Source organism: Salvelinus namaycush, chromosome 16 (assembly GCF_016432855.1).
Source record: "Salvelinus namaycush isolate Seneca chromosome 16, SaNama_1.0, whole genome shotgun sequence".
In the NCBI taxonomy this organism is placed as follows: Eukaryota; Metazoa; Chordata; class Actinopteri; order Salmoniformes; family Salmonidae; genus Salvelinus; species Salvelinus namaycush.
In genome coordinates, this window is record NC_052322.1 from 1,907,003 (window position 1) to 1,930,902 (window position 23,900).

Consider the following 23,900-nt stretch of genomic DNA (forward strand, 5'->3'; position numbering starts at 1 on the left):
GTTAAAATGGGTCCGAAAGTCCAATGCGTTTTCCTCATTGAATAGCCTATCCTCCCTTTTTTAAAAGGCTATGATATTGCTGTCCCATAACAGTAATATGCACCAACATCAGTGGGCTCATCAGATTCAACTTTTTGTCTAGCTAGTGTTTAACCCATTTATCTTTTTTGGGGGGGCAGAGGGATGAAGATCTCTTTGTCTACCTGGGGTGGCTCTGACAACTTTTTTGTTCTTTTTTTTAAGGGTGTGGGGGGGTAAGTGAGTATTGGTCTGGCTGAGAGGGGGGGCTCTAATGTTGCGTTTTCCAATGGGCGGAGCCTATTCATGTGGCTGTGGCGCTGCAGCTTCGGAGCTGGGAGGCAGGCCCCGACAAACTCAACCCCGGCATCATTTGTTTGGACGAGAGCCGTCAGCGCCTGTCGCATGGCTCAGGATGAGGTGTCACCCGGAAAATGCCCTGTGACGCATCCAGATCTCCACAGGAAGAGAAGGGGTGGGGGAAGCCGACAGCGAGAGAAATGAACCTCTGGGCTCCTCTTTTTTTTCTTTTCTTTTTTTCACCTTTTATTTAACCAGGTAGGCCAGTTGAGAACAAGTTCTCTGCAACTGCAACCTGGCCAAGATAAAGCAAAGCAGTGCGACAAAAACAACAGCAGAGTTCCACATAAATAAATGTACAGTCAATAACACAATAGAAAAATCTATGTACAGTGTGTGCAAATGTAGAAGAGTAGGGAGGTAAAGGCAATAAATAGGCCATAGAGGTGAAATAATTACAATTTAGCATTAATACTGGAGTGATAGATGTGCAAAGGATGATGTGCAAGTAGAGATACTGGGGTGCAAGAGGATAAGTAACAATATGGGGATGAGGTAGTTGGGTGTGCTATTTACAGATTGGCTGTGTACAGGTACAGTTATCGGTAAGCTGCTTAAAGTTAGAGAGGGAGATATAAGTCTCCAGCTTCAGTGATTTTTGCATTTCGTTCCAGTCATTGGCAGCAGAGAACTGGAAGGAAAGGCGGCCAAAGAAAGTGTTGGCTTTGGGGATGACCAGTGAAATATACCTGCTGGAGCGTGTGCTACGGGTGGGTGTTGCTATGGTGAGCGGCGATAAGGCGGGGCTTTTCCTAGCAAAGACTTATAGATGACCTAGAGCCAGTGATTTTGGCGACTAATATTTAGTGAGGGCCAGCCAACGAGAGCAAACAGGTCGCAGTGGTGGGTAGTATATGGGGCTTTGGTGATAAAACGGATGGCACTGTGATAGACTACATCTCGTTTGCTGTGTAGAGTGTGTGGAGGCTATTTTGTAAAGTCAAGGATCGGTAGGATAGTCAGTTTTACGAGGGTATGTTTGGTAGCATGAGTGAAGGAGGCTTTGTTGCGAAATAGGAAGCCGATTCTAGATTTAATTTTGGATTGGAGATGCTAATGTGAGTCTGGAAGGAGAGTTTACAGTCTAACCAGACACCTCGGTATTTGTAGTTGTCCACATATTCTAAGTCAGAACTGTCCAGAGTAGTGATGCTAGGTGGGCGGGTGTGGGCAACAATCGGTTGAAGAGCATGCATTTAGTTTTATTAGCATTTAAAAGCAGTTGGAGGCCACGGAAGGAGTGTTGTATGGCATTGACGCTCGTTTGGAGGTTTGTTAAGTGTCCAAAGAAGGGCCAGATGAATACAGAATGGTTCTACATTTTTTGAGTGGAGCATGCTAATTTAAGATGGTGAGGAAAGCACTTTGAAAGAATAACCAGGCATCCTCTACTGACGGGATGAGGTCAATATCCTTCCAGGATACCCGGGCCAGGTGGATTAGAAAGGACTGCTCGCTGAGGTGTTTTTGGGAGTGTTTGACAGTGATGTGAGGGGTGGTCGTTTGACCGCGAACCCATTACTCAAGCAGGCAATGAGGCAGTGATCGCTGAGATCCTGGTTGAAGACAGTAGAAGTGTATTTAGAGGGCAAGTTGGTCAGGATGATATCTAAAAGGGTGCCCATGGTTACGGATTTGGGGTTGTACCTGGTAGGTTCCTTGATAATTTGTGTGAGATTGAGGGCATCTAGCTTAGATTGTAGGACGGCCCGGGGTGTTAAGCATGTCCCAGTTTAGGTCACATAACAGTAAGAACTCTGAAGATAGATGGGGGGCAATCAATTCACATATGGTGTCAAGGGCACAGCTGGGGGCTGAGGGGGGTCTATAGCAAGCGGCAACGGTGAGAGACTTGTTTCTGGAAAGGTGGATTTTTAAAAGTAGAAGCTCGAATTGTTTGGGCACAGACCTGGATAGTATGACAGAACTCTGCAGGCTAACTCTGCAGTAGATTGCAACTCCGCCCCCTTTGGCAATTCTATCTTGTCGGAAGATGTTATAGTTTGGGATGGAATTTATGGTGGCCTTCCTAAGCCATGATTCAGACATGGCTAGGACATCAGGGTTGGAGGAGTGTGCTAAAGCAGTGAATAAAACAAACTTAGGGAGGAGGCTTCTAATGTTAACATGCATGAAACCAAGGCTTTTACGGTTGCAGAAGTCAACAAATGAGAGCGCCTGGGGAGTGGTGCGGGTGAGCTGCAGGGCCTGGGTTAACCTCTACATCACCAGAGGAGGAGTAGGATAAGGGTACGGCTAAAGGTTATGAGAACTGGTCGTCTAGTGCGTTCGGAACAGAGAGTAAAAGGAGCAGATTTCTTGGGAGCGGAAGAATAGATTCGAGGCATAATGTACAGACAAGGTTATGGTAGGATGTGAGTACAGTGGTGGTAAACCTAGTCTCTCCCCCTCCTTCTTTTATCTATCACTTTCTTTCTCTCACCTTTTTTTTGGTGGGGGGGGGGGTTGCTGTGTGATTCCAGTTTTACCAGTGCGTGCTAAGGAGTTTGGGCTGTCCACTTTCACCAGAACAAAGCATAGGTGCTGTAGCATACAGTAATAGGCTAAAGTGCCCGGTGTTGTAGTACTCATGTCCAGGACTAGGACTCGAGTCTGTCAAGTCTTGGATTTCATGACTTGTAATTTGACTAAGACTCTACCATTGGTGACTCGGATTGGACTCTCATTCTCGCCTTCACTTGGACTGGATAGGCAATGATAAGCAGAATATGAGCAGCACTAGATGCTAACCAGTCACCGTCCTTCTTGTTAGCTAATCTTATCCTGGTTAAGAAACACAAGCTGTTTTACCAGATTTTAAAACAATGGCAGTTAGTTTAATAGTCAAACAGTCAAGCTATGTTTCTCTCTCCCCCTTGAGTATAGCAAAGTAGGCTGTCTTTGAATTTGTCATCTCGCTCAACCCTCCCACTTTCCCCACTGTATCCCATAGCCAGGTTCTGACAAGCCTCCCTCTTTTCTACAGAGAAAATGTCTTGTTTCTAGCCCAAACTGTTCAAACGTTATGACTCATATTACCTATGTTTACGTTTGAGGCATGCGTTTTAAACCATATCGTGGGCTGTTCTATAACTAGGCTGCTCTGACTTAAGCCATAGGGACTCGTGACTCGACCATTGGTGATTCACTGTGTTAAATCATGACAGGATCTGTACAAACTCCGTACACACATTTCCATCTTAGCACTATATACCATAATTGTCTTTCTACTCTTTTGTGTTTGCATTGGCTGGAAACACAGCCTACGTACTGCACTTATACTTCAAACCATAATTATTTCATATTTCACTCAAACAGAAAACCCCTCAGAGTCCTTTGCCAAAAACCACACCCTACTTTGCTATCCGTCCAAAAATACATGTTTTTAGGGCCGGCACAGTTAGCTATTAGATTTTAGCGGATATCGATCGCGCGATGTCTCTATGTAATGAAAAGCTTTTACAAGACACGTGGCTATTTATAGGCCGATCCATAACGTTGGCTGTACAGTGGGGCATAAGGTGCCTTGCTCTGGCGGCCGATGCATAAATTGTCAGCGGGAGCAAGCATTAAGTCAGAGATACTACAGTAAGTGGTGGGCCCCATGATGGAGGAGAGACTGAGGAGAGTAGATGAGGTACAAGAGGGAGGGGGGGGGGGAAGAACAAGGAGAGTCCAGGGATGAGAGTAGAAAAAACGGGAGAGTAGAAAGGAGTGGTCAGGCGACGGGTAGTAGTGTAGTAGCGGTGGGGGGATTTTAGAAGAAAGAACATTCTTAAAGAAGAGATTCAGGGATACGTCTCGGTTGTGGTCGGATAGATGCTTTTTGTTTCCATGTTTGCGGAGCTCATCGTGAACAATACAAAGCAGTGAGGAGGAAGATGAGCGCTCCTCCTTGTCCCTGTCCCACATTCAGCAGTGCTGTGCCTGTCTAAATGGGAAGGCCTTCCTTTAATGGGCTAGCCTGGGGCTCTCCCTCTCCCGCTCCACAGCGCCCCACTGGGTCTGCACTATTAACACTGACACACAGTGAGAGGAGAGGCAATAACACAGCCCAAATTACCTCACACACAGCCAAGATTATGATGAATCCCTCCGCTGATTAGTTAGCCTAGCTAAGGAGGGAGATAGGTGCACAGGCTGGTTTGCATAAATTGGGGTGCAAATTATATGGAGAATAATTCATCTTCATATACAGCCCGACAGGTACTTCTTCAATTGGGGGCTTCCCTTTTTTAGTTTATTAATTTGACCATTTTAAAAACAAGCCACAACTTGAAAAAGACATGTACGTGAGGAAAAGTCTGGGACTTATTTCCCATTGTGGTCCTCTTGTGACAAGATGGCTTGGGAAGATTGGCAACACGGTTGTACACAGAATGGCAGCGAAAGATCTATTCAAAACAAAGAAGATGAACCTCCCCAATAGATGAGTTGCTGTTGAAGAGATGGGCAGTAGGGGGCGCTCATCCCCATTGAACAATGACACTAAACACCTGGGATCGTATTTTTTTTCTCCCTTTTTTAAAAATCAGAATGAATAAAATTATATAGACGGGCAATCTTATCCTAGATGAGCACTCCTGCCATGACACTTTTTGATGACATGCCATGCTGGTCCCATGAAGGACCATCTCCACAGCTCTTGCAGCATGAAGAGCTTCTATTATCCAATATCCTCTACATTAAAGAGGATGTCCTCTACAGTGGAGGGAAGCTGAGCCCCCTATTATCCCCAGATGATATTATATAGGGAAAGGACCCATAACACAGCCCAAATTAGGCTCTAGTAGGCTAGGCTAATAGAAAAGGTTGTCTTTAATTGTGCCTTTGGATGGGATCCTCTCCCCCAATGCTGCTCCTAAGGCTCCCAGCTGCTCTGAGGCAGCTGGATAACTGGCTGCTGAAAGGCTCCTCGAGCCAGAGCGAAGAGACCAAAACGGGTGTTGAATTGAAAGGCCTCAGCTAACTTGGCGGTGCTTGCTAGTGCGATAAATGTACCGCGGACGAGCCAACTTCCTCTGGCACGGCGCTCCGCCGAGGAGTTTGTCGTGTCAACGAGAACCACCTGGGCTGCGCGGTGATTGCCCTTGGCAGCGCAGAGGAGCGTTCGACTCATCAAAGTTTACTGAGGTATTGTTGAACCCAATTTGGAGGTTTGGCTGAGGATAAATATTTACTGTAAGAGGACATTAGTACTTTTGTCTGAGACCCAAGGATCAATGTTGTCATTGTTCCCCTGGTGGTGTGGGCAGTATCAACTGGAATTAACCATCTTCAAAATACATTTTTAAAAATGGACCTATCTGATCTTCATTGGGCTCTTTGGCCTGTTTTGACACTTCAGTTCAGTGTAGTGTTGCTTGTTATCTGGACTGAATTGGACTAGTTGGGTTAATTGAGTGTGTGTATTTTTCTGTGTTTGTCGTATTCTCTGTGTGGTCAATAGTGGCCTTAAGGATCAAGGTCACTATATGAAGACTGTGGACGGGGAGTTGGACATGGCCCTTTGTGTGTCCGTCCGTTCCCTCCCCAGGGAGTATCAAGGATGGATGACTGCATGCTGGCTGGAATAGCAGTAGCGCTAATCTCATTTAGTGATAGAAATACGTGTGTGTGTGTCTGAGGAGGGGGTGTATCTGTATCTGACCAGAGGCAGGCTCGCATGAGGGGCCTTCACAGTCCACTACCCGGGTCTGTTTCTGGCGGGCATATGTCCAATGTGTTTGCTTTCCTGTCCCACTGTGCCCACTGCCTAGCCCCCCCTTCATCTCCCGCTGTATTTATCATTCTTCCCTTCATCTTTTCTTTCTCTATCACTCTCTCGATATCCCTTATGTCCACCCGGTGCTCCCTGAAGTCAAGTGTCCTCATTGTTCCCCAGTCAGTCTCTCTAGCTGAAGAGGGCCTTTCTCTGCTCCTTGGCATTTGGGCCTCTAATTGAGCTGGCATCATTTGAATAGTCCATAAACCCCAGCTTCAAGAGTCCCTCCATTGTTTCCCACCAAATGACTGTGTGTATGCGTGCGCGCGTGTGAGGAAAAGGGAGTTATCTGATTCGACCGTTGGATGATTAGGCCGCTGCAGCCTCATAAAAGAAACAAATCGTAAAACAACAATGACTTTTTAACGTTCTTTCTCTCTCCAAATCCTGCACTGCCAGGTTACATAAATCATATCTGGCCTGAGCCTTCATTCATTATGCGTTGTTGTGTTTGCGTCAACAACCAGTGAATGCATAGCTAGCCTATGAGAATGCCTGGCGAGTCAATAAGAAGCCAATCTTCATTCCCAGAGCCAAAGGTTGTAATAAAGCAGTGTCTACAGTGTGTTTTAACAGCTGCCTCAGTTCTCAGCTAACAAACAAACAAAACCCTCTAACTGATAACATTGAACTAATCACTCTCCAGTTCCGACACGTTCTACTGGGCTACCAGTCCGTCTTCATTTGAGATGCAGTAGGAACACTACCTTTTGCTCTGTCTGTTGGGCTGATCGGCGTTAGCTGTAGCACATGCATCGCGCTTTAAGTCTTTCAAAGCGGTTGCTTTTACAAAAGCAAAATCAAAAAAGGCCTGCTGGTTGCAAACAAAACAATGACTCACAGCATGCACCCCTAGAGGCAGGAGCAGCCAGCTCGGGAGGGAGGGAGGGGGAAAAAGACTGACATCTGAAACAGTGGAAGCTCTCACAGGCACACATTGGCAAACACACTCCATTTTTCTCAATTACCTCACCCATATGTGCTCAGTGTACACACGCACACCCCCTCCTGCTCTGTGTGTGTCTTTGTTCTGCGTCAGGCTCTTTTTGGCATGTTAATCATAATGGATCTCATTATCCAGCTCGGTCAGTGGGACCTGTCTGTCTGGTGGGATATGATAGCTGGATATGATAGCCATGATGGCCTACCGTTTCTCTATCACACACACACATACGTACAGACGCATCAGTCGATCTCACACACAAGCGCACTCGCACAGACACACCGGTCAATCACTGTACACTCATATACCCATATGTTTGCATGTCATACACAAGCAAACAAAACACACACACACACACACACACATATAGACAAACTGTAGTAAGATACATTTACACACACACACACACACACACACACACACACTCGTATACATTCTTGTGCCAGAACATTAGTAGCTCAGCTTGCCTTCAGACTGGAGGGAAGGATTGCAGGGGAGGGATGAAACATTTAACTTATTCTGTTTTCCCACCCATCACCATTTCCCCTCTCTCTCTCACTCCATCCCATATCTGTCACTTGTTTTGGAGGACCGGCTTGTCCCCGGAGGCACAACACAATACACGGGGGACTGAATCTCCTCTCCCGGTATTAAAGACTGCTTTTACAACATGGCTGAAGCCATGACTCCATGGTCATATTCATTCGTACCAAACGGAGGAAAATGGACTAAAACAGGGAGTGACAACCTGAACTTGTACAAAATAAACACTTGTTTCCCTAATGAATACAACCCATATGTAGTTGCACAACAAAACTTCATTCGTTGACTGGTAATGCATTGTAGGTCTCTCAACCTGCGTTCCACTCCGATCTATGAATTTAAAGCACCGCCTCCTAACGTCGTTACAGTAGCCACATTTGTCAGTGTGAGTGACCATTAGGAAACCCAATTAGATGTAGTATAGTGAGTGAGGACGCTGTAATGTGTTCCCGTCATGACTGACCCTCCCAGCTGAGCCAGTCCCAATTGGCTGTCATTTGTGGGGGGGATGGCAAAGAGGTCTGGGTGCCTAGGGGTAGGAGAGGTGGGGGTAAAAAGGCTCCCAGACTGATACAGCTAATAAACTTAATTAGAGCTAATGTTATTTTCCTTTTCTCCCACTTTCTGTCCCTCTCTCGGTCTCTTGCTTTCTCTTTCTCTTTCCTACTTTACTTCCCTTCCTCTATCCCTCTTTTTTTTTTTTTTTTTTTACTTCTTTTTGCTCGCTCTCTTGATTTTCCCTTCTCTCCTGTCTCTCTCTCTCGCTCTTCCCTCTTTCTCTCTGACAGAGGGATATCGATGCCGCCTGCCATCCAGCATCCACCCGGAAGCATAGTTGGCCGGCGAGCAGACCACTCCATCAGGCTGAGCACTGCCATTAGAGGAGAGCACCGGTAGGCACACGCACTCTCGCTCACTCACATCTACAGCCTACTGTATTACTCCTTCTCCAATACACTGCACTGTGTCCGAACGGTAGACCGAGCTACACCCTATGTAATGTTCACTTGTGGTGAGTTTTTGATTGCTGCGTGTGTGTGTGTGTGGACATGCTTACTTACTCCTTCCCTATAATTTATGTGGTAGTGGGCTGTCACACGCTCATTGGAGTGTGTGTAAATGCACAGCCGTGTGTTCATTTTGGAGAGGAAGTTGCACTATCGCTGTGGAGTGTTTGAGGTGGAAAATGGCACAGGTACATTTCCCTATAAATGTCTGTTCTTTGTTTGAAATGTAAACTCTGTGGCGAGGCTTTTTTTTCTTTTCTCCTGCTGATTGCGTGCGATGCACATGGTCGCAGCCTGTACTGGGAAATGGTATGCAGTGGGGTTGTCGCGATACCAGTACACTCAAAGGTATCGTGGCAAGGAAACAAAACATGAAGCGGACTACATTTCCTGAGGGAAACCCTGAGGGAAAACAGTCCTTATGTTGGAAACAAACAGCCTTGTGTTGTCACCCAGTCACGTTTATTTTCCAAGCTATAGCACATTTTTCAGACAGTATGTTTTTTTTTTTTTTTAAAGGACCAAAGAGTTTAGTCTGCTTTTGTTTTTCCTTTTTGCCAAGGAAAGTCAGCTATTGTAGTATCGCAGTACTGTATTGTGACAACCCTACGCAGGTAGATTTCATTTTCGACATCCTTTTGGGTGTTTCGTCAAAGTGTAAACTCTTTAACGGGACCTGTGTGTATCACCATCTATGCTAGAAGATCTGCGTTATAAAATACCAGTACATCCCATTTCGGCTTCCGCGTAATTGGGATCACTTCCTCATGTGCCACAAGTAGTGGCCCATTTAGGATCAACTTAGACCACTAGAACAAGCATTTACAGCCTAAAATGAAGATGATCAGAAGCATCTACCACTGATAATTCAGTCGTGGTTGACATATCTCCTCTTTAATTAAACTCACATCACATAGTAATTGCGGTTACAGAGAAATGTCTTTATTTTCTTCTCGTGAGCAAATCAGTCCTGGCTCCAACCCATAGATCTCGCCCCCCTCCTGTTGAGGCCCGAAAGCTTTGACATGTGAAAGACTGTTCTGACTTGAGTATTTTGTGTTATCATCCCATTTCCTTCCGAACACCGTTCCACAGGGATTTTCCTCGGCCCCTTTTGATTTTGTCGAGGCCGACTCCACGCGAGGAAAAACAATGTTCTACATTTCTCTGAGCTGGGAGGGGGGTAGGAGCGGGTAAAGCCGAAATCTCATGGGCATGAATTATAGATCACTGTATTTCTTTTCGGACACATTTAAAGTGCAAGTGTCCTACCGTTGCCTGTGTGGGACTACAAGATTTAGATGAAATCCATAGGAAAAACGTCTGCTGTATGAGCTTGCCAGTCCCTCCACCTACAGGGCCAGTGGTAACCCACCCAGACGTGTCTGTATTATTTAATAATGCAGCAATAACAATAAATCCTACAGGCTAATCACCCTCGGCTCTCGCCTCCAAACCTGAGCGACGCAACATTACCCAGCGCTCCCTTCAATTAGGCCATTCATCATGCGTCTTATCTGGGTGTGGGTTTGATTGAGTGTTGGGGGTAATGGAATTGGGAATTGGGGGTGCTCTATATATAGGTACGTGAGGGAGAGAGTTGTGAGCAAGTCTGAACCAGATCTACAGGAGTGTATAAATCAAACCAGATGATAGGCCTCCCTCCTGCTACTTTGATTTGCTCAGTCTGAGCCGGCAGATTTTTCTCTTCCCGCTACCTGCCTGTTAGGTATGGCGGTATGGGCTGGCTGGTAGACTAGGCCTCCCTCTTTCTCTCTCCATCCCTGAAACAGATTTGTCTGGGGCCCCTGTCCAATATCCAGCCGCGCCGTGTTGTGAGACGGGTGACAAATTTTAATAACCAACTCGGAGGTGTAATTTAAGGGCCTGCGAGGAAGATTAGACTGATTTATGTGGGCCAACCATAATGGCAGCACAGATATGGCTCCCTGCCTAAATTGGTGGTAATGAAAGTTTTGTGCAAATGGAGGGCGGGAAAAGGCGTCCTTTCCCAGTCGCTGCCTGTCGATCTCTTTCTTCCCTTTTTCTCCCCTCTTTTTTTCCCCATTTAGTTTGAGATCAATCTCCCTCTACCCCCCCGCTCTCCCTCACCTACTCCATTCCTGACTAGAGTATCTCTCCCTCTCTCTTTATATATCCCCCTCTTTCCCTCTCTTTTTTAGTACTATATCAGTCTCTGTGTGGAGATGTGTGGGGGCTGGGGCAGATGGGTTGGGGGATGAGGGGGACAGGGGAGGGGTGTGGGGGCAGGGCCCTCAGGACAGATTCATCCATAACCACGGGCTGATGGCTGGGCTCCCTCTCGTTCTTTCACTCCCACCATCTCTCCCCTCCCTCTCTGGAATCACTTTCAGCTTGGCTGTAGCTCCGACCGTCCTGCTTGAGGGAGAGGGAGGGGCCCAGGGAAAATAGCGCCGTCTTCACTGCCTCTCAATACAACTGAACACATGTATACAACGTATACAAATGTTTTTAAGCAGCACTGTGGGTCCCCCTCACCCCTCTTCACCACTGCCACGTTGAGCTATGCACAGATCTGATTAATACTTGAATTAGTATTTTCTCTTGTGGTAGTAGTGTGGCTCACAGTCCTAGTAAGAAGAAAAATAAAAGCAGGATTCCATTTATATCCTTATTTTAACCAGGACTCCAATGCTTCTCACAGTTGTGTCAAGTTGACTGGATGTTCTTTGGGTGGTGGACCATTCTTGATACACACGGGAAACCGTTGCGCGTGGAAAACCCAGCAGCATCCTCTGAATGGTACACATACACAATCCATGTCTCAATTATCTCCAGGCTTAAAAATCCTTCTTTAACCTGTCTCCTCCCCTTCATCTACACTGATTGAAGTGGATTTAACAAGTGACATCAATAAGGGATCATAGCTTTCACCTTGTCAGTTTATGTCATGGAAAGAGCGTGTTTTGTATGCTCAGTGTATAGAAGGGTAGTTGTCTTTCCTACAAAGAACTCTGGAGTACAGAGTGAACAAATGGGTAGTATATACACACACACACGCATCACAAAATGCTCCAGGGATCTGCCCACTCTCTTCCTGCACCCTGCCCTCAAGACCGGGGCCCCCTAAGAAGACAATTTCCTAACTCGAGACATTGCACAACGGCCATATCCTTCTGCAATATCCTGAGCAAATATGACCAACAGTACAGTTAATATCACACTACAGTAGTTTCCAAGCACCACCCAATCAATGAACAGTGTTTGGCGTTGCCGAGAAGAACAAATATTTTCAGGCAACAGTGTAAATAGTATGACAATAACAAACACTAATAATTGCTCGCCCGGACAGCGGGCGACACGGCCTCGTAAATGAGTGGCGACTGCCTGTGAAGTTGATCTTGGCCGCTGGAGAGCTGTTGATTACTCCGGCAAGTCTGTGGCTGGCTCCCGACACACTGTGCACGCACACACACACACACACACACACACACACACACACACACACACACACTGCTTGCTCAGTATTCTGAAATGGCAGTTAAATGCATTTTGGGCAAAGATCATACCACTAATTCAGCTTCCTCCAAGGCCCACTCTGAGCAAAGCTGTTCTGGCTTTGACGTTATGTTCTTAGTGGTCCCACAAGTCTGCCCGGCTCGGGTGGAATGGAGCAATGTCCCGGGGAGCGTTGTTGCTTAGAATTGAAGAACTTTATTGACCATGCATTGAAAATAAACCCTTTTTTCCCCCCCTCCTTCAATTTCTTTTATCCTACCTTTTTGGCTCTGGTGAGGATATGCATCATAAAATATGGAGTGAAAGATGCATTGCACTATATATTACTAGAGGGATGTGCATCTAATGGACACTAGTGAAGGATGAAGGATTCCTCACTTGCTTTGGATGTTTGTTTTTTTGCTCCCTCAGCCATGCTATACATTATTATATTGGTGAATGTTCCCCCGGGGTCGGGTGGTGGCGGAGGAGGGGGGAGCCTCAGCCAAGGCGCTAATGGGGAGTCGCTCGCTGGTGTCAAAAGTGTTCAAAATGACATTGGGGGGTCAACCTGTTTACCTCCCCGAAAACGCTTGTTTTGAAGTTGTGCGTTACCGTCTTCCTCTGACATCTTTGCGCCAACATAATGCATGTATGAGAATAGTTTTGTCAGTAGGTTGCTAAAAAATACCCCTCCCAAACCCCCAAAAGTAAGGGGAAGAAATAGAACTCGGCAGTAGTGATTGCAAACAATGTTCTGGTCACTCATTCTCAAATAGGAGCCCTTTTTTAAAAAGCTTTGCAGTATAATAGTTGTGTGTGAGGACACTGCGTGAGGTAGCAGGCCTCATGATCTGAGAGCGAGACACTCTCATACACACTTTTATTCAGGACATGAAATCTAAGCCCATGTTGTTGTCGTTGCCTAACCCCCCACACTGACACGATTCTTATTCGTTATGGCAGAATACATTGTCTTCCCCGATTTTTCAGATCCCTCTCAAATGTCACATTTGGATCTTTTTTTCCGCTTCCTTCCTGTCTGCGCCAGATAGAAATGAGGTCAGTACTGTATTTGATCACCATCGCGCTTTGTACCTTTTTTTTTTTTTTCATCTCAGGGAGCCGTCCAAGCTGTTTAATTTTAGGAATGATTCTTTGTTTTACTGTTCTCTCTGCCTCATTTTTCCTGCTTTCACGCTCTTCTCTCGCTCGTTTCTCCTCTCTCGCACTTTTCTGTCTTTGCTCTCTCTCACTCTGTCATTGTCCCATCCATATGCCATGAGAAATGACTGGAAACATATGTGCCCATGCTTGCCTATTCATTTGATCTCTGTTGTAATCTACTCACAAGCACTGCAAAACAACCCACTAAGGTTGTGTTGTGTTCTTCATCTCTGTCTATATTGGTAAATACCTTTCGTCCATGTTTAGTAGGCCTACGTCGTCTTAGGAAGACCAGATGAAATAGCATGTGTAATTTTTAGGCTAGTTCATTTAACTTTGCACACCATAGAGGAAAAACATTCAACTATAGAGTCAAGTGATCAGGAAAATCCCCAAAATCATTTATCTTTTAACCATGGTTTGGAACCAAAATTATTTCCCAATTATTTCATTCTGAACAAAACCATATTTTTTTCTCCTTCGTTTCGTTCAAATGTTCCGACCAGCAAAACTGGTTCGAACCCCCAAAAAAGCAGCTGTTTATCGTTCCTTTTGAAACAAACTTTTTTTAAACATTTACCTTGAAATTTAAATTACTTCACCAATCAGTGCAGATGGAGCAGCTTGCTATGAAGTGTGCATTGGACATGCATACATGCATTGGACAGACAAGTGTAGGGTGTGAGATGTGACTGAAATTTTGCGGATTGGGAGAGAGGGTGGAGGAGGCTTGGCTTGAAGCGCTGGCCATCTTGTGATGACATTCATTATCTGAATTAGGCCCACAGAATTATACCTACGAATTGACTTTGAATGTACAGTGGGGCAAAAAAGTATTTAGTCAGCCACCAATTGTGCAAGTTCTCCCACTTAAAAAGAGGAGAGAGGCCTGTAATTTTCATCATAGGTACACTTCAACTATGACAGACAAAATGAGAAAAAAAAATCCTGAAAATCACATTGTAGGATTTTTTATGAATTTATTTGCAAATTTTGGTGGAAAATAAGTATTTGGTCAATAACAAAAGTTTCTCAATACTTTGTTATATACCCTTTGTTGGCAATGACAGAGGTCAAACGTTTTCTGTAAGTTTTCACAAGGTTTTCACACACTGTTGCTGGTATTTTGGCCCATTCCTCCATGCAGATCTCCTCTAGAGCAGTGATGTTTTGGGGCTGTTGCTGGGCAACACGGACTTTCAACTCCCTCCAAAGATTTTCTATGGGGTTGAGATCTGGAGACTGGCTAGGCCACTCCAGGACCTTGAAATGCTTCTTACGAAGCCACTCCTTCGTTGCCCGGGCGGTGTGTTTGGGATCATTGACATGCTGAAAGACCCAGCCACGTTTCATCTTCAATGCCCTTGCTGATGGAAGGAGGTTTTCACTCAAAATCTCACGATACATGGCCCCATTCATTCTTTCCTTTACACGGATCAGTCATCCTGGTCCCTTTGCAGAAAAACAGCCCCAAAGCATGATGTTTCCACCCCCATGCTTCACAGTAGGTATGGTGTTCTTTGGATGCAACTCAACATTCTTTGTCCTCCAAACACGACGAGTTGAGTTTTTACCAAAAAGTTATATTTTGGTTTCATCTGACCATATGACATTCTCCCAATCTTCTTCTGGATCATCCAAATGCTCTCTAGCAAACTTCAGACGGGCCTGGACATGTACTGGCTTAAGCAGGGGGACACGTCTGGCACTGCAGGATTTGAGTCCCTGGCGGCGTAGTGTGTTACTGATGGTAGGCTTTGTTACTTTGGTCCCAGCTCTCTGCAGGTCATTCACTAGGTCCCCCTGTGTGGTTCTGGGATTTTTGCTCACCGTTCTTGTGATCATTTTGACCCCACGGGGTGAGATCTTGCGTGGAGCCCCAGATCGAGGGAGATTATCAGTGGTCTTGTATGTCTTCCATTTCCTAATAATTGCTCCCACAGTTGATTTCTTCAAACCAAGCTGCTTACCTATTGCAGATTCAGTCTTCCCAGCCTGGTGCAGGTCTACAATTTTGTTTCTGGTGTCCTTTGACAGCTCTTTGGTCTTGGCCATAGTGGAGTTTGGAGTGTGAATGTTTGAGGTTGTGGACAGGTGTCTTTTATACTGATAACAAGTTCAAACAGGTGCCATTAATAGAGGTAACGAGTGGAGGACAGAGGAGCCTCTTAAAGAAGAAGTTACAGGTTTGTGAGAGCCAGAAATCTTGCTTGTTTGTAGGTGACCAAATACTTATTTTCCACCATAATTTGCAAATAAATTCATAAAAAATCCTACAATGTGATTTTCTGGATTTTTTTTTTCTCATTTTGTCTGTCATAGTTGAAGTGTACCTATGATGAAAATTACAGGCCTCTCATCTTTTTAAGTGGGAGAACTTGCACAATTGGTGGCTGACTAAATACTTTTTTGCCCCACTGTATTTGAACTTCAGAGAGTTGGCTTAATGTAGGACCAAAACTAGCTAGCTAACAAGCTTGTGTGTTTGCAGAATGGCACCAGAATTACAATTAAAAACACGTCTTACCTTTTTTGTAGTCCATTCATTCAATGTGAAATGTGATAACTATATTGTCCTTAACTAGCGTTGAAAAGTTAATCCATTCTTCTCAAATAAAAAATATCTCTCCCTATTCTGAATCACGCTTGTAACGTCCGTAGTAGACTATGGTGGGGAGGGGCAGGTAGTCTATACATGCACACATAGTGGTAAACATATTCGGCTGGCAGGCAGACACCGGAATAAGTTTCTTAGTGACTAAGGGCTTTGAATAGGCACATTGTGTTTTTTTGTGTGACAAAACCATTATAATCCCGGAATGTAAAATAACGTTATAAACTGGCTCCCATGCTTTTAAAATAATGGTTCTGTTCCAGAACAGTATAGTTCACTTTTGTTCCCGGTTTTGATTCTGTTCCTTAAAAAATGTAAATACAGTTCTGTTCCAACCCCTGCTGTTAACCAATTTTTGCACCGAATGTTTCGAATGTTTCTAACTTGTGTAGTTTTAGTCTTCTAGATGGCCTCACTTACAATAACACACATGGTCATCAGAGCAGGTGAGTGATGCTTTACTCCTAGATGGCCCCTTCCCTTCATCCAGTTGTGGGAGGAACTGATATTCCAGTCCCAGATGAGATGAAGAGCTCCAGGCTGCAGCCATCTGATATCTGGGAAGTTGCAAGCTCTCTGATGGAGTGCTCTAATCCTAGTACAGTTGGTGGTGGCTGTGCTGAGTGGAGAAAGGAGGAGGATAGGTGTGTCACCATCACTTCATTCCTCTCTGAGTGGAGGAAGAGGGACACGCGTGCAGAATCACACAGCAGACCGACATGCATGCTAACACACACGGTAAAGGAGAGGAGTCACGAGGCTAATACAATCTCCTGGCTCGGTTGAAGGTTTATGCTAGAAAAGACCGGCTACGATATCCGCTATTAGAGGTCCTGAGATGGAGAGATATCTGTGACCTGAACTTTTTTTAGTTGTAGGTGTCGCATATCTTCATTCTGCTTGACTTGTTTGCCCTCGTTTAGGAGATCGGTAGTAATTTCAGTTCATGTAGCGGCTTAATATTGGGGATTTAATTTAGCTGGTTTACTTTGTAACGGTGTAGTAGCATGTGTCTGTCTGTATGCCTGTCTGCTACGGTGGGTACTGGGTACACGTTTGGCAGTTTTCCCTTTTGATTGGCTTCTCGGGGTCTGACATCTTTCCCTCTACCTGTCAGCCTATCTCTCTTTTGTATTCTTCCCCCTTTCCTCTCTGATGGGGGCTGTCTTAGCTTCTGAATAACTCTGAGAAATGTGTGCATGAAAGCTTGAAGAGAGTCTTCCCAAATCTTTCTCCCAATTCCTCTTTTTCGATCTCTGCCTCCCTCAGTCCTTTGCTTCTTTCTCTGTCTCGCTCTCTGTCGCTCTGTCTCTCTATGTGTGAGAGAGGCTCAGTGTGACAGTGAGCGCAGTGGAGAGTGGAAACTGTTAACAAGGCTCCCCGGTGTGGGACCTCTTCATGTGTGTGTGCAACTGTAGATGGTGACTTCTTTCATTGTTCTGATTCGCTGAGGTTTCAAGACAAGTCAGACCTCATACAGTTAGATAGAAACAACAGAAAGAATTGGACAACAATATAAAGTGCATGGAGTTGCATTTCGCGTCAATATTTTACACAACTGCTTCATTCAGTACAGTAGAAGCCACATTCCTTTGGCCTGGGTGCATAAAATTGTGTATGTAACACACAGGAGGTTGGTGGCACCTTAATTGAGGAGGACGGGCTCGTGGTAATGGCTGGAGCGGAATTAATGGAATGGTATCCATTTGTTCCGTTCAATCTATTTATTATGAGCCGTCCTCCCCTCAGCAGCCTCCACTGATGTAACACTTCTATCTAGTAAGCTCCTCATTGTGGTATTGTCTTACTGTATGCCATCATGTAGGCTTGCCTTTTAATGTCGTATACAGGGATATTTCTGCATTGAAATCCTTGAGCGGGCTGTCTTTTTTTTTTTTTTTTTTTGCGGGTCGCCTATATCCAAACAGTAATTAATACATTTTCAGTAAATCATTTTCGGGATGGAATTCCGCTTTCAGTGTAAACTTAAACGAGTAAAATCAGATACCAACTATGTAGAAAAGATAATGGACTTGGAAAGATAATGTAGAAAAGATAATGGATATATTTTTGTTTAATGTAATAATTGCAAATTAATATTCACCAAAATAAAAGATAGATAGTTGGGGAGAATTGAATTCCCAAAATAATGAATATAGCAGTATATATTTTGTTATGTTTGCGCAAAATATTATGTTTGAGAAACAAAAAGCACAGCATTAGCCATGGCAAAATGCATAGAATTGGAGGGACTTAGCTTTAAAACGGCAAAATGTTCTCTTGGTTCCATGGCAGAATATGTAGAATCGCAGGAAATCTGCTTTAAAACTGATTGTGTGGGTGTGAGCATGCGCGCACTGTAGGCCTGTATGTGTCTAACAACCATCACCAATCATGTTGCTTGCAAGCCCTACGGAGAAAGAAAAAATCCTCCCCTCTTCGATATAAAGAGTGATGATGTTGTTGACTCACTGTCTCCAAGATATATATCAATCAATCAATTCACCAATCAATAGTCATCTAGTAAACCCCCGAGGACAGAGGAAAAGGCTCGTAGAACCACTCCAATCAGTTACTTTTCACCTCTTAGGTGCACAGGCTAAAGATGTGGCCAACTAGAGGGAGGGTCCCCACAGCGCGCGCACACACACACACACACACACACAGCGCACATGGACACATCTGGGTTGGGCTTAATTCAGAATTGAATTAAGAATTCCTAATTTAATTTCAATTATTGAATTTGAATTTAAGACGTAAACAGGATACAGAATTGTAATTTTGAATGAATGGAAATGGAATTTAATTTGGTGGAATAGAAGAGGACTTTAAATGAATTAAATTCTATCGTAGGTGTAGTCGATACAAATATACATCTTGTACATAAAACATCAAACATGTCGTTATATACATACAGTGGGTTCCAAAATGATTGACACCCTTGATAAAGCTGAGCAAAAATGACTATAAAATAAACAAAATACTGCGCTATATTGTATGCTCAAAGTATTATTTCATACTAATACAATTGTTCAGAGAAAACGATTTTGTTTAACAAGTAATAAAAAAAGATCTCTAAGGTAGGGCTCAATTATTGACACCCCTAAAAACACATAAGCAGAAAATAACCCCATACCTACTGTAAAATATGGTGGTGGATCTTTGACGTTATGGGGCTATTTTGCTTCCACTGGTCCTGGGGCCCTTAAGGTCAATGGCATCATGAACTTTGCCCAGTACCAGGACATTTTAACCTAAAACCTGATTGCCTCTGCCTGGAGGCTGACACTTGGCCACAAGTGGATCTTCCAGCAAGACAATAACCCCAAGCACTCATCAAAATCCAGAAATGGTTAATTGGCCTCAAAATCAACATTTTGCAATGGCAATCTGTCTCCTGTAATTTGAATGGAAGAGGGCAGTCCATAAGCGCAGATGAAGGATATCAAGGATCTGGAAGGATTCTGTATGGAGGAATGGTCAAGGATCCCTCCCAATGTGTTCTCCAACTCATAAAACATTGTAGAAAAAGGCTCAGTGCTGTTATCTTCGCATGGTTAAGGTATTGAAAACAGGCGTGTCAATCATTTTTGACCCCTACCTCCGAGGGAGAAAAAATCTTTCTTTTTTCTGATCAATTATATTAGTATAATAAATTATTTCCCACTTTTTTTTTAGCGTACACTATAGGTCAGTATTTTAACCCCCTAAGGTTGATGTCCGCACCCGGTGGAAATCTAATTAGCATAATAAAAAAAGCCCCATTTAAAATGTCAATTTTAACTAGTGATATCTTTTTGTTGCATCTGTAGCATTTTTATTTTTTGCACCACCACACCCGCCTATGTCACACGTAAACATCTGCAGTGAAAGGGGATAGAGCTAGAGTGGTGTGAAGAAGACTATTCCATGTGAGAAATTGCCAAGAAACTGAAGATGTACTTGTACTTGTCCTCATGCTCAGTTGTGCACCGGGCCTCCCACTCTTTCTATTCTGGTTAGAGCCAGTTTGCGCTGTGCTGTGAAGGGAGTAGTACACAGTGTTGTAGAAATGCTGATGCTCCAGATACTCAACTAGTCGAAAGAAGGCCAGTTTTATTGCTTCTTTAATCCGAACAACAGTTTTTAGCAGTGCTAACATAATTGCAAAAGGGTTTTCTAATGATCAATTAGCCTTTTTAAAAATGATTAACTTGGAATAGCTAACACAACATGCCATTGGAACACAGGAGTGATGGTTGCTGATAATGGGCCTCTGTAGATATTCCATAAAAAATCATTCTCTCACGTATTTCTGAAATAAGCAGTGGATGATGACCTCTGTTGTGTAGGGTGTGGACACCTTGGTAGGCCTGGACCCAGGACGGGGGCTGGAATCGGTGGTGGTGCTGCAGAGATGGTTGTCCTTCTAGGAGGTTCTCCCATCACCACAGAGGAGCTCTGTCAGATTGACCACCAGGTTTTTGTCACCTCCCTGACCAAGGCCCTTCTCCCCCGATTGCTCAGTTTTGCCGGACAGCCAGGTCTAGGAAGAGTCTTGGTGGTTCCAAACTGCTTCCATATAGGAATGATGGAGGCCACTGTGTTCTTGGGGACCTTCAATGCTGCAGAAATGTTTTGGTATCCTTCCCCAGATCTATGGCTCGACACAATCCTGTCTTAAAGCACTAAGGACAATTCCTTTGATCTCGTGGCTTGGTTTCTTGCTCTGACATGCACTGTCAACTGTGGGACCTTAGATAGAGAGATGTGTTTCTCCAGCTCATGTCCAATCAATTGAATTTACCACAGGTGGACTCCAGTCAAGTTGTAGAAACATCTCAAGGATGATCAATGGAAACAGGATGCACCCGAGCTCAATTTCGAGTCTCTTAGCAAAGGGTCTGAATACTTATGTAAATAAGGTATTTCTGTTTTTATTTTTAATAAATGTGCTAACATTTCTAAAAATGTATTTGTCATTATGGGGTATTGTGTGTAGATTGATGAGGAAAAACATTAATTTAATACATTTTAGAAAAACTCTAACGTAACAAAATGTGGGAAAAGTCCAGGTCTGATTACCTTCCGAGTGCACTGGATATGCATGTAAATGCCAGACCACGCTCACGTGAATGCTTATTAGTCAATAACGGCCATGTTGTTTTAGGTACTAGTCTGGAAAATGTACGGGGTAGACCTTTCTCCATAGATGCGTATCATGTCTCGTGCAATTCGGTGCCACTGTTGAACCCCTAATGAGTGGGAGAGTCTCAGCTAGCTCCCAGCTTTGTGAGCCTACGGTCTAACACCGCTACAGTCTAACACCGCTAATGGATAGGCTGGCAGTATATAGCCCTCATTTTTTTTGTTTTTTTTTGTTGTTTTTTTTTACTTGACTTTTATGACTTCGGGGAGGAATTTGCTTCATATTTAATCCCTCCATACCGGATGTGATACTGAAATGATGAGTTTTTATTGCATATGTTTTATTCTCTGTAGGTGGTTTAGGCTGTTTTTGAGGCTGTGAAATGCTGTACAGAAGAGTGTGGCTTTGGAGCTGTGTTTAAATGTGAATGAGGGATGGAGGTGCTTTACAGTGGCTTAGCTAGTGTCACTCTAGAGGTAACTTGTCAGTAAAGGTCTATGGAAGGTTTACCCTTCCACCCTCTAGTGTGTGTGTGTGTGGCAGAGCATGGCACTTGAAACGCCAGGGTTGTGGGTTCGATTCCCATGGGGAAACGGTGTGGGGGGGGGGGGGTGGTATTAAAATGCATCTACTCACTACTGTAAATCAATCAGGATAGGAGCGTCTGCTAAATGACTCATGTAAATATACAGCTTTCATTATTTTGTGTGTGACTTCCAGTGTACAGTCAGAGTTTCAACTGGACAGTATGTCTGTTTGTGTGGCTATGAGCTCATGCAAGTGTGTCCAATGTGACTGACAACAGAGTGAGGTAATGGTATGTCATTGCCAAGCTGCAGCCTCCCTCAGCTCTCAGCCCTGACCCACAAACCCCTGGCCCTGTGGCATTCCATTCCCCCATACTACACCAGGGTCAGACCAGGCCACACACATACTGCTCCAGGCTGTGCTGACATGGCCCAAATGCCATGTAGCCTAGCCTACCACCACACTGGCGAAAAGCCATGGAAGTTCATAGATCCAATACCCCTGGATAGGGAGTAGGGACATACAGCAGTTAGCCATTAGATACAATAGAATGACAGTGGGGAGCGACATGAGATGTCGGAGCTGCAGAAAGAATGGAGATTAGCATTATGAATGTATTCCTTCATTTCTGGAGGTTCCTGTGGCACCCACTAAATGAAGCCATAGTCTAACAAGGCAATGGGGGAAGATGTTGGGACACACACAGACAAATTAACACCTTGTGCAACCTTCCGACTTGTCTGCCAGCCTGCTTGCCCCCTTGACATAAACACACACAGGCACACACGCCGAGGCCACACTCCTCGTCCACTTGATCCGTCCTATAATTGAATTCACTATAATTGCTCTGGACCTGAATCCACTCCAAGATGCTAGTGGCCCAGTAAACAAGCTTCTAAAATAGGCCCTCCGTAATAGGCCCTCGTGACATTTAGCTTGGCAAGCTGGACGTGTTTTTCTTTTTTTTGCCCGGCAATAGAAACAACTGCGGCAACGCTGAAACACAGCAGGCTGGTAACACTGTGGCAGCACTTGTCACCCTGTTTAGCGAGGCACTGGTTTGGGTCAGTACGCACAAGTAGACACACACACACACACACACACAGTGAAGGCATAGAGCCGAAGCAGCCGTCTCTTTTGAGGTGTGTGGGGGTGGGGGGTAAGTGTTGTGTCTAGCTGAAGGGGCTGGGGTTGTGTTCTGCAATATGGACCCTATTATGAGTGGGCCTCTCGTGCTCAGTGTGACGAGGACTGGAAGCCCTGCTGTGGAGAGCTGTTCTCTTCCTGGAAGTGATAGATGGCTGGAAGACTGCTGTCTCTGTGTGTGGAGATGAACGAGAGAACACACACACAGCTTAACGTACACCACACATACACAGACGCGGATCCCTCTCCTCCCCTTCCCAGTCTTTAATAAACAGTCCTTATTGTTCCCAGCCATCAGAGCCAAAGCTCCACAATAACGATGCCAGAGAGACGGTGAAGGGTCAAATGAATGGTATGTTAGGGTCTTGCTCTTACAACTAGCCTCTGCAATTCCCAGAAGGGTTACTCCACTCCATTGCACAACCTTGTGATACAGAAATTGGAGACGGGTGACATTTTTAAGTCTAGTTAGGCCTTCTGTTTAGGCTTGTCTGCGCAGTTGCTGGTGTGCTGTTGAGTTCTTCACAGCTGACTCGACTCTTAAGGCAAGCTGGGAGAAATGACTGTTTCCTCTAAAAAAAAAACATGGAGATCACAAAGGGACGTTCAGAGACTGGCACCGTTCCAAAACTCTGGACAAAGCTGCCTTTCCTCTTTTTCCTTTCCTTTCACGTTTCCTTGTCTCCTTTCCTTCATGATTCAAGCCTGGAGTTTTCTCTAACCACGTGACCAGACCAAGAAAATGCAGAGCCCTCCAGTGTAAACACTGATAGATAAAGGTGAGATCGGATTGTGTTCAGTCATCTCTTTTCAGGTTAGGCTAGTGGTCGTGAAGGAAAGGACACGAGGTCAGTAAGCGTTTGAAGACCTAGCCAGATAGACTTTGATGGGAGTAGTAGGGGATAGAACTGCATACAGAGAAGTTTGCCTGTATGGAACTGACTGATTGTGGGAGAAGAATAATAAAGGCAACACCAGACCACAAGAGCACGACTCACACACCAGGAGGAAACCTCAGTGTGTTTCTCTTTTTTTCTCTCTCTCCTTCTCTCACACGCTGCTGTCCCCTCATAAACTCTCCTTCTCTCACACGCTGCTGTCCCCTCATAAACGCTCTCTCTCCTTCTCTCACATGCTGCTGTCCCCTCATAAACTCTCTCTCTCTCCTTCTCTCACATGCTGCTGTCCCCTCATAAACTCTC

The 23,900-nt window shown here is 44.7% G+C and overlaps 1 protein-coding gene across 1 annotated transcript in view; it reads left to right on the plus strand.

The window, feature by feature from the left end:
* LOC120060898 (retinoic acid receptor alpha) overlaps positions 1–23,900 on the plus strand; it is a 214,618-nt gene that overhangs the window by 57,190 nt on the left and 133,528 nt on the right. Inside the window, exon 2 of the mRNA XM_039010321.1 lies at positions 8,417–8,521. The gene's annotated coding sequence lies outside the window, so the exon portion shown is untranslated. The remainder of the gene's footprint in view (positions 1–8,416; positions 8,522–23,900) is intronic.